Genomic DNA, 8,077 nt, shown 5'->3' with positions numbered 1-8,077 from the left:
TATGAAGCCATAATGCGAAAGTAATTTTGAGGAGCTGTAAAATAAGCATTTATGATTAACACTGTAACTGTAGCGGCGTGGAGATGATTAGCTACAGTTTTAAGGGAGACAGATACAGGAACTCATTGATGGAAATAATGAGATATTTCTTTCAAAAAGTAATTCAGCTAGGATTGTAATTTGCAGAAAATATGTAACGAATAATAAACAGTCAGACGGTCATTAAATAAACCCTGACTGGGTGAACAGTCACCCTAAAGGATTTTTTATTATTTTATTTATGCCCTACTGACTGTATTTATTAGCATATTTAACCTATTGCATGGCTACTTGTCAAATAAATTAATAAATGGAATTGAAATATTGATCTGAGTTGGAATTGTTTCATTAGCTTACTTTTAGGGACCACAGAGAGACAGAACAAGAGGAAAACATGGTTTCCCTGATGAGCAAGATGAGCAATCATTTATACATCACCGCCCTGGACAACACTCATTATTTGCAAATATTTGCCCTTTTTTTAAATCCATAAACAAACCCTCACACTACTTAAAGCAGGCCACCCAAGTTTTGCTTCGTGACCAAATGCAACAACTGACTAACAAGAAACACATATATCAGAGAAAATCCTGAATCCTTTACTCGTGCTCGTATCAAACGTGTGTGACTTACTATCTTTCTGTAACACAGTTAAGGATACTTGTTTTTGTACAGCAAAACAGTGAAAGGCAATGGTGTCAAAAACACTGGACAACATCGACTTTCATTTTTTGAAGGAAATAGAAGAGGAAGAAAAAAACGTCTGGAAATATTTGAGTGTACTATACCTTTAAGATCTTAAATGCGAGAAATGGAAGATTTGTAGGTTTTATTTGGTTGACAGCATGTCTCTGTCTCTCATGCTATCTTTCTTTTTTTCAGATGGAGTGATTTGTGTTCCATTCATCAATCAACAAGTCATGGCAGGAGAATGATGGGTGTGGGACTATACCACTCTTTCTCTTCCTCCTTGACCTTACTCACTAAACAAACACATCTATTACTTAAAATCAACACTCGTGCATTTGCTTCAGAAAAGAGGACAGTGGTAATGATATTGTGCCATTTTGAGAAATTAAATGATGGTTGCCAAGATATGACATGATGAGCATCTGCCGATTCTGCCGGGAGCCAACCAATAATTGTTCTCTTTTCATCTCTGTCTCACTTTCTCTTTCTCAGCAACATTATTCTGTAAAACGATGTCTGGAATGAGATGGGCCTTGGTGTGTTTGATTTTGTGCAGTGACTATCAAACTCTTTAAAAGATTTAAACCTCACTCATCCCTCCCAAATCCCACCTCACACTACTCAGCGTGGAATAACAGTGTTGTTCAAATATGATGTGAGAACAATGAGATTGAAGTCAAAGTTTACTGACACTAAGCCGGACCAATTCTCTGTTAAATGGGCTATTACACTCACAACAGCCAGCGAGTGTTTGACCGGATAAGACTTCAGTACAGATTTCATTCTCGCCCAAGGTGTAGGATCTGTATAGCTGTCATTGATTGCATGAATGTGCAGGTTAATTGGCTTTTGGAGTGGGTTCTCTGTGATTTCGCTTGGCATAAGTGAGATGTTGATGAATAGCGAATCCTCTTTTGGATGCGTGCTTGTGTAGGATTGAGAGTTGAGGGTGTGGGTGTTCTTGATTCTGAATATGACTGTTGCACCATTGTGATTCCTACTGAGCAGCCCTGAACTTCCAACAATTAGTTTAATAATGGATGTAACGAATGTTGAACACTTACTTCAAGGTCAGCTGCTGTCTTACAGCACGCTTCTATTACTTTTAGATAAAAATGGTAAGTGTTTATACCAGGTGATTTGACACTTTACCTTTCAAGTGGTTTTCAAGGTGTTTTTTTTTTTTTTCTTTTTAAATCTAACAATGTAGCAGGTCTGTGATGGTTAGGATTTAAAGGAATAGGTCACTTATAAATGAAAATTGGCTGAAAGTTAACTCACCCTCAGGCCATCCAAGAGGCAGACTTGTTTCTTCACCTGCTCACCAATAGATCCATTTGCGGTGAATGGGTGTGGTCAGATTTAGAGTCCAAACAGCTGATGAAAAGCATCACAACAATCCACAAGTAATCCACATGACTCCAGTCCATCTGTAAACAATAGTTTTATCTGAATTAGGGGAGAAATATGCACATACCAAGTATTATTTTCAAGTAAAAATGGCTCAAAACAGTTTGAATGGACAAAGTGCTTTAAAGTGAAAACACAGCTTTCCATTTCTTGTGGATTATTGTGGTGTTTTTATCAATTGTTTGAACTCTGGCACATGTTTGAACATTCTGGCACCCATTCACTTTAAAGGATTCTTTGATGAGCAAGTGATGTAATGTTACATTTCTCCAAATCTATTCTGATGAAGAAGCAAACCGATCTACATCTTGGACAGCCTGACGGTGAGTGAATTTTCAGCTAATTTACATTTTTGGGGTGAACTATTGCTTTAAGGGTATTTGGTAGATCTATAAAATTAATTGTGTTTAAGAGATGCCCATACTGAAATAGCTTCTTTGTGTGTGTTGGTCCGTTTTTTAATGTTATTATGTAATGAAGGTACTCTTGAAGAGACTCCAATGCTGACATGACAATAAATATATATAGAAAGAGGCAGGCAGCTTCAGGGGGATATGCTACTCTGCGATTACTGCTGTAACAAACAAGAAGGAACAATCCATCAAGCATCAAGGCCTCTCCAGATTTTAATTAATTACACTAACTTAGGACAAGGTCAGGGGTGCGCCGCGGGAGCAGCAGGGGGATGGATGGATTCGAGCATGCGCAACCTTTCAACACTGAGCTTCTGGCTGAAGTCATTAAGAAGTTTGTGTCCTTTTGTGTCCGGCTTTTGTTCCAGGCACCTCACCGTTTAATTATCCCACGTAGGCACGGAGGTGGATTTAATGCATGCGCATAATACAAACATATTCATCGAGTTTAACATCTCCATTATAATGAAACAATGCACTTTTTGCGTCCAGATCCTGTGCGCTGCAAGGAAGACAGAGCGAGGGAGAGGCAGGAAGAGTGCCTGAAACACATTTTTCATGCTATTGGAACTCTTTGCAATCGACCTAATGGAAATACGATTCTTATCTTTGGCCCACGGAGACTGGCTCTTTAATTTACTCATAGATCATCGTGCTATGCGGCCTATCCTTATTTACTCCTTTTGCTAAGTACAGTCATAATGTGAAAGACTCTCTAGTACACAACTGAATTAAGTGGATGAAGCATCCAGTTACGACAAGCATTGTAAAATGAATGTATTTCGTCGACAACATTAGAGCAGCAATTAAAGTCACAGCACAAATTATTTAATTGTAGATAGCAATGAGTTGTGTTAAGAAATGTAATATGAAAACAGTTCAATGTCACATATCAATTAAAGGTGCCATCCATAATATTTGGCAAAAAAATCAAATCATATTCCACATTCCATACCAGATGGGGGCAGTATGCCAATTGGTCTACTCTAGAGTAACAAACGAGAAACGGCATAGTCTCTATGCTCCGCCCCTACTTTCACAACAACACTACAGCCATAGCCGAAGCCTAACTGTGCGTTCACACCGCCGGCGTCTAGAGCATCAAAAATCGATCTTGCCGGTCTGCTCACCACGCTGCAGAAAGATTTGTGAGCGCTCAGACGCTCTAACGTAGATCGAATGCTTATTTTGTATTTAAAGCGGCCGCAAAGCAAACAAGCTTGTTGATCTCGTGCAGACTAACCACAAGGAGTTATAAGTTAACCTCATTAAATATTGTTGTGGACGAAAAATTAGGATCCTTTACTTAAAATGAACAATCTCAGACACCTTGGTCCACGTATCACTTTTAATTTATGTTTTATGTCCCTGTATGCAAACAGGGACACATCATAGATTAATACAAACGCTAAACAGCAATAATCAACCTGTCCTTTATTCTGCTTGGAAAATAATGTGCCAACTCTCAAGCATTCACCGCGTGACACACACAATTGACTCTTTTCACACGCTTTCACGCCACACATAAATTTTTTCACGCACAGAAAAACCACGAAGCAAAGAGGACATGGAAACCAACAGACTAGACATAGCAGGTTAGTTATGATATAATAAAATGGGTAATGTTAAGTTATAACTAGCTAATTATCAAATGCAGCTACGGTTAGCCATCGCTAACATTAGCACGTTTATCGAACTGCCTTCGATACATTTCTATATATAAACAGATACACAAACATATAAAACAAACTTCTAGCGAAATGCTAACAGCATCTTACTTACCAATCCAAAAGAAATGTTGCAAATTCGGAGTCGAACCTCATTTCTTTCAGGTGAATCAGTTGTCTTCAGCGATTAAAAGCAGTGTAGATGTTAATTTGATTTGTGATTCCGAGCGCGGTTGTTTCCCTGTAGCGTGTGGCGCTCTCTTCCCTGAACTGAAGTGCTCAATGAACTTTCAATGAAAGTACTGGGCTGTACTTTCCACATGATTGACATCAGGTTCAGGCACACGCCCAGAAGCCGTGCGAGTTATTAGTGTATTGCAGGTTGGCTGGTGGTTATGTTGCCTGCATACCGCCTCCCATGGCCGAAACTGGTATTACGACACCTGTCGGGCCGGGGCTAGTAATGCTAATGCTAATTAAGGTTGATATCTCTGCAGCACTATAACTTGACATTTTTTTAATGACATTATCGCCCTTATTTTTTCTCACTCTTTTGATGCGTGTAGGTCATGTTATGGATATTTTTACTTCAATTTTTGCATATGGCACCTTTAATGCAGCATACTGGCCCTACTATGGAATCAGATTTTTGCCATACACAAAAGTCACACGATTATTGTTTAACGTACTGTAACCACCAACAAATGTGGCTGCTCTGAAGTGTATGGGGCTTTCTTTGTCATTAATGCTTGGATAAACCCTTATTTACCAACACGGCCATCGGAGCTGATCGCGGCCACTTGAGTCATTGCTTGCGTTTATATCAACTGCTCCATGGAACATTTTAGAAGCGTCCCAGAAGTGGCTGTCCACACTGCTTTGCTAAATATACTCACATAAACAGGATTTAAATAATGGTTAGTACAGTAGCGGTGATATACAAAAACCTACGAACATTGTAAATAAATAAATCCGTAAGATAACAGAAAAAGTACTGGCAACTCATTACACATGACATTCTCCATTCATTTTACCGACATTTCTGTTAATAATAATAATGGATACCACAATTATGTAATCAATTAAAGTGGCAATTAATCATTCAAAGTCCACTTATGTTATTCTGCATGCTTAAGATATGTTTCTTTCTTTCTACATGTTATCTTAGGGTCCGGCCTACTCTCTAACCATTAGGCCACGACTTCCCCCTTTAGTATTACATTACAATACCATTCATATATTTTAGAATTTGAAAAAAAAAGGAACCAATCCAATGTATAGTTGATATTTGAGGCTTAATATTATAGAAAAGGACTAAAAGTTTTCAGATTATTTATTTTCATATAATTTTCATTTGGCATTGCATCAAACAATGGTATAAACCTCATTCAATTGTGATAAATTGTGATAAATTCTGATAATCCTATTTAATAATCGCATTTACAATTTCAAGGGAATAATCAACAATTATGTTCAATTATGTTCAAGTCTGTAATGGAAATCCAGCTACAGAACAACTTTGATGAACTACAGTATACCTTTAAGGCAGGCAAGATGTGGTGCTTCTATGAATATTTAAGGGAATTCTACTGAGTTTTGACACCCGAAAAGTATCTATTGCTCTATTACTTACACCAACCCCTTTTTTAAGTGGATTTCTTGATAAATGTTCTTGTGGTATCATTACTTAACAAATGGCATTTGGTGATATTTTGGTTCAAATGCATTCATACATTTTACATGTAGTGTAGGTGTCACTGTATGATTAAACATTTCACTCATGGCTGTGCTTAGCTACAAGAAGATACAGTATAAAACGGGAAATAATGTTTGTTTGCCATTTATTATTTACTGAAGAATTATCAAATTATTATTTTAGCAAATACCCAAAAGAGAAATGCCTTATGTAGCCAGAGAAGATCCTCTTTGGTAGCCCTGAAGATCTCATGCTGAATATGGAAGAGTTAAAAAAGAGAAAAATGCAAGGAAGTCCTTTCATCCCACAGTATGAAGAGGTGGTGTAGGTGGCCTGTGGTAAATAGAGCGTAGTGTTGGTACACACAGTAATAAACACAACGTGAGCAAATGCAGGCAGAGCACACTGTCAAGGCAAGTCAAGTCACCTTTATTTATATAGCGCTTTAAACAAAATACATTGCGTCAAAGCAACTGAACAACAGTCATTACGAAAACAGTGTGTCAATAATGCAAAATGATAGTTAAAGGCAGTTCATCATTGAATTCAGTGATGTCATCTCTGTTCAGTATAAATAGTGTCTGTGCATTTATTTGCAATCAAGTCAACGATATCGCTGTAGATGAAGTGACCGCAACTAAGCAAGCCAGAGGCGACGGCGACAAGGAACCGAAACTCCATCGGTGACAGAATGGAGAAAAAAACCTTGGGAGAAACCAGGCTCAGTTGGGGGGCCAGTTCTCCTCTGACCAGACGAAACCAGCAGTTCAATTCCAGGCTGCAGCAAAGTCAGATTGTGCAGAAGAATCATCTGTTTCCTGTGGTCTTGTCCCGGTGGTCCTCTGAGATGAGGTCTTTACAGGGGATCTGTATCTGGGGCTCTAGTTGTCCTGGTCTCCGCTGTCTTTCAGGGATGTAGAGGTCCTTTCTAGGTGCTGATCCACCATCTGGTCTGGATACGTACTGGATCCGGGCGACTGCAGTGACCCTCTGATCTGGATACAGACTGGATCTGGTGGCTACGGTGACTTCGGAATAAGAGAGAAACAGACTAATATTAGCGTAGATGCCATTCTTCTAATGATGTAACAAGTACATCGGGTGTTATGGGAAGTGTTTCCGGTTCCGGTTTACCTACTTAATGCAGCCTAAAAATCCTTTGACGGATTTGGATATTAAAAGCATATTAGTATGTTATGTGTAAGCCAGGTTAAAGAGATGGGTCTTTAATCTAGATTTAAACTGCAAGAGTGTGTCTGCCTCCCGTACGATGTTAGGTAGGTTATTCCAATTACACTGTATTGACTGAAGCAGTAACTAAAGAATAAAATAATAAAAGGAGGCCATAATCACATATTGTTAACCCCGGGTTTCCTTGAAGGTCAGACCAGGTAACTCTCACACAGAGAATATCAGAGATGGCTAATGCATGTGGGAATTGTGCGGACCAGTTTGACCAAGACAGATGATAGATAGATGTACTCTATAACTTATCAATATTGTATTGCTTTCTGAGGGGAAGTTCAGGTGCAAGACAGCAACCACATGAAAAGTGAAGTGCACCATTCAAACACACATAATAGTGCTAGTCATTATGTAAAGTGCTAGACACAGATTACAGAATGCAAATATAATGTTCAGCATGTTTGGAATTAATTAGAAATTAATTACAGGCTCAGCAGATTGCAGTGAATATAAATGTGGGCATGATGACAACAAGGAACATGCAAGAAAAGTGCCCACAATCATATTTCAAATATTTTATGGTGTTTTTTAAAGCAAAGTGCTCTGAGGTGTCTCACTCTTTTGGGGGATTATTTGAAAGTATTCTAAAATCCCACATCGATAACCACATTTTAGAGGAAAACTCTGTCCCGATGTGGATGTCTTCAGGCATACGCTATTATCTTTAAGAGTGTGTTTTGAACAGTACGTGTGAGACTGAACTTTGCTTTTTCTTCACTAAGCAGTTCCTCTGCAGTGAATACACAAGTACACAATAACAACAGAACCCGAATATCACCATCAATTTATTTCATTTTTCATTTCTGACAAACCCCACTACTCCTCTGATTTCTCAGCTCTGTGGAGCTTTAGATTGGAGAGGCACCCCCACAGAAGTTCTTCATTTTACCCTTGAGATATTTTGGAAAAGTCATATT

The sequence above is a fragment of the Carassius gibelio genome, chromosome B1 (genome assembly GCF_023724105.1).
Source record: "Carassius gibelio isolate Cgi1373 ecotype wild population from Czech Republic chromosome B1, carGib1.2-hapl.c, whole genome shotgun sequence".
Taxonomy (NCBI): Eukaryota; Metazoa; Chordata; class Actinopteri; order Cypriniformes; family Cyprinidae; genus Carassius; species Carassius gibelio.
The sequence above is the reverse complement of the archived record's forward strand: the minus strand, read 5'-3'. Positions refer to the sequence as shown.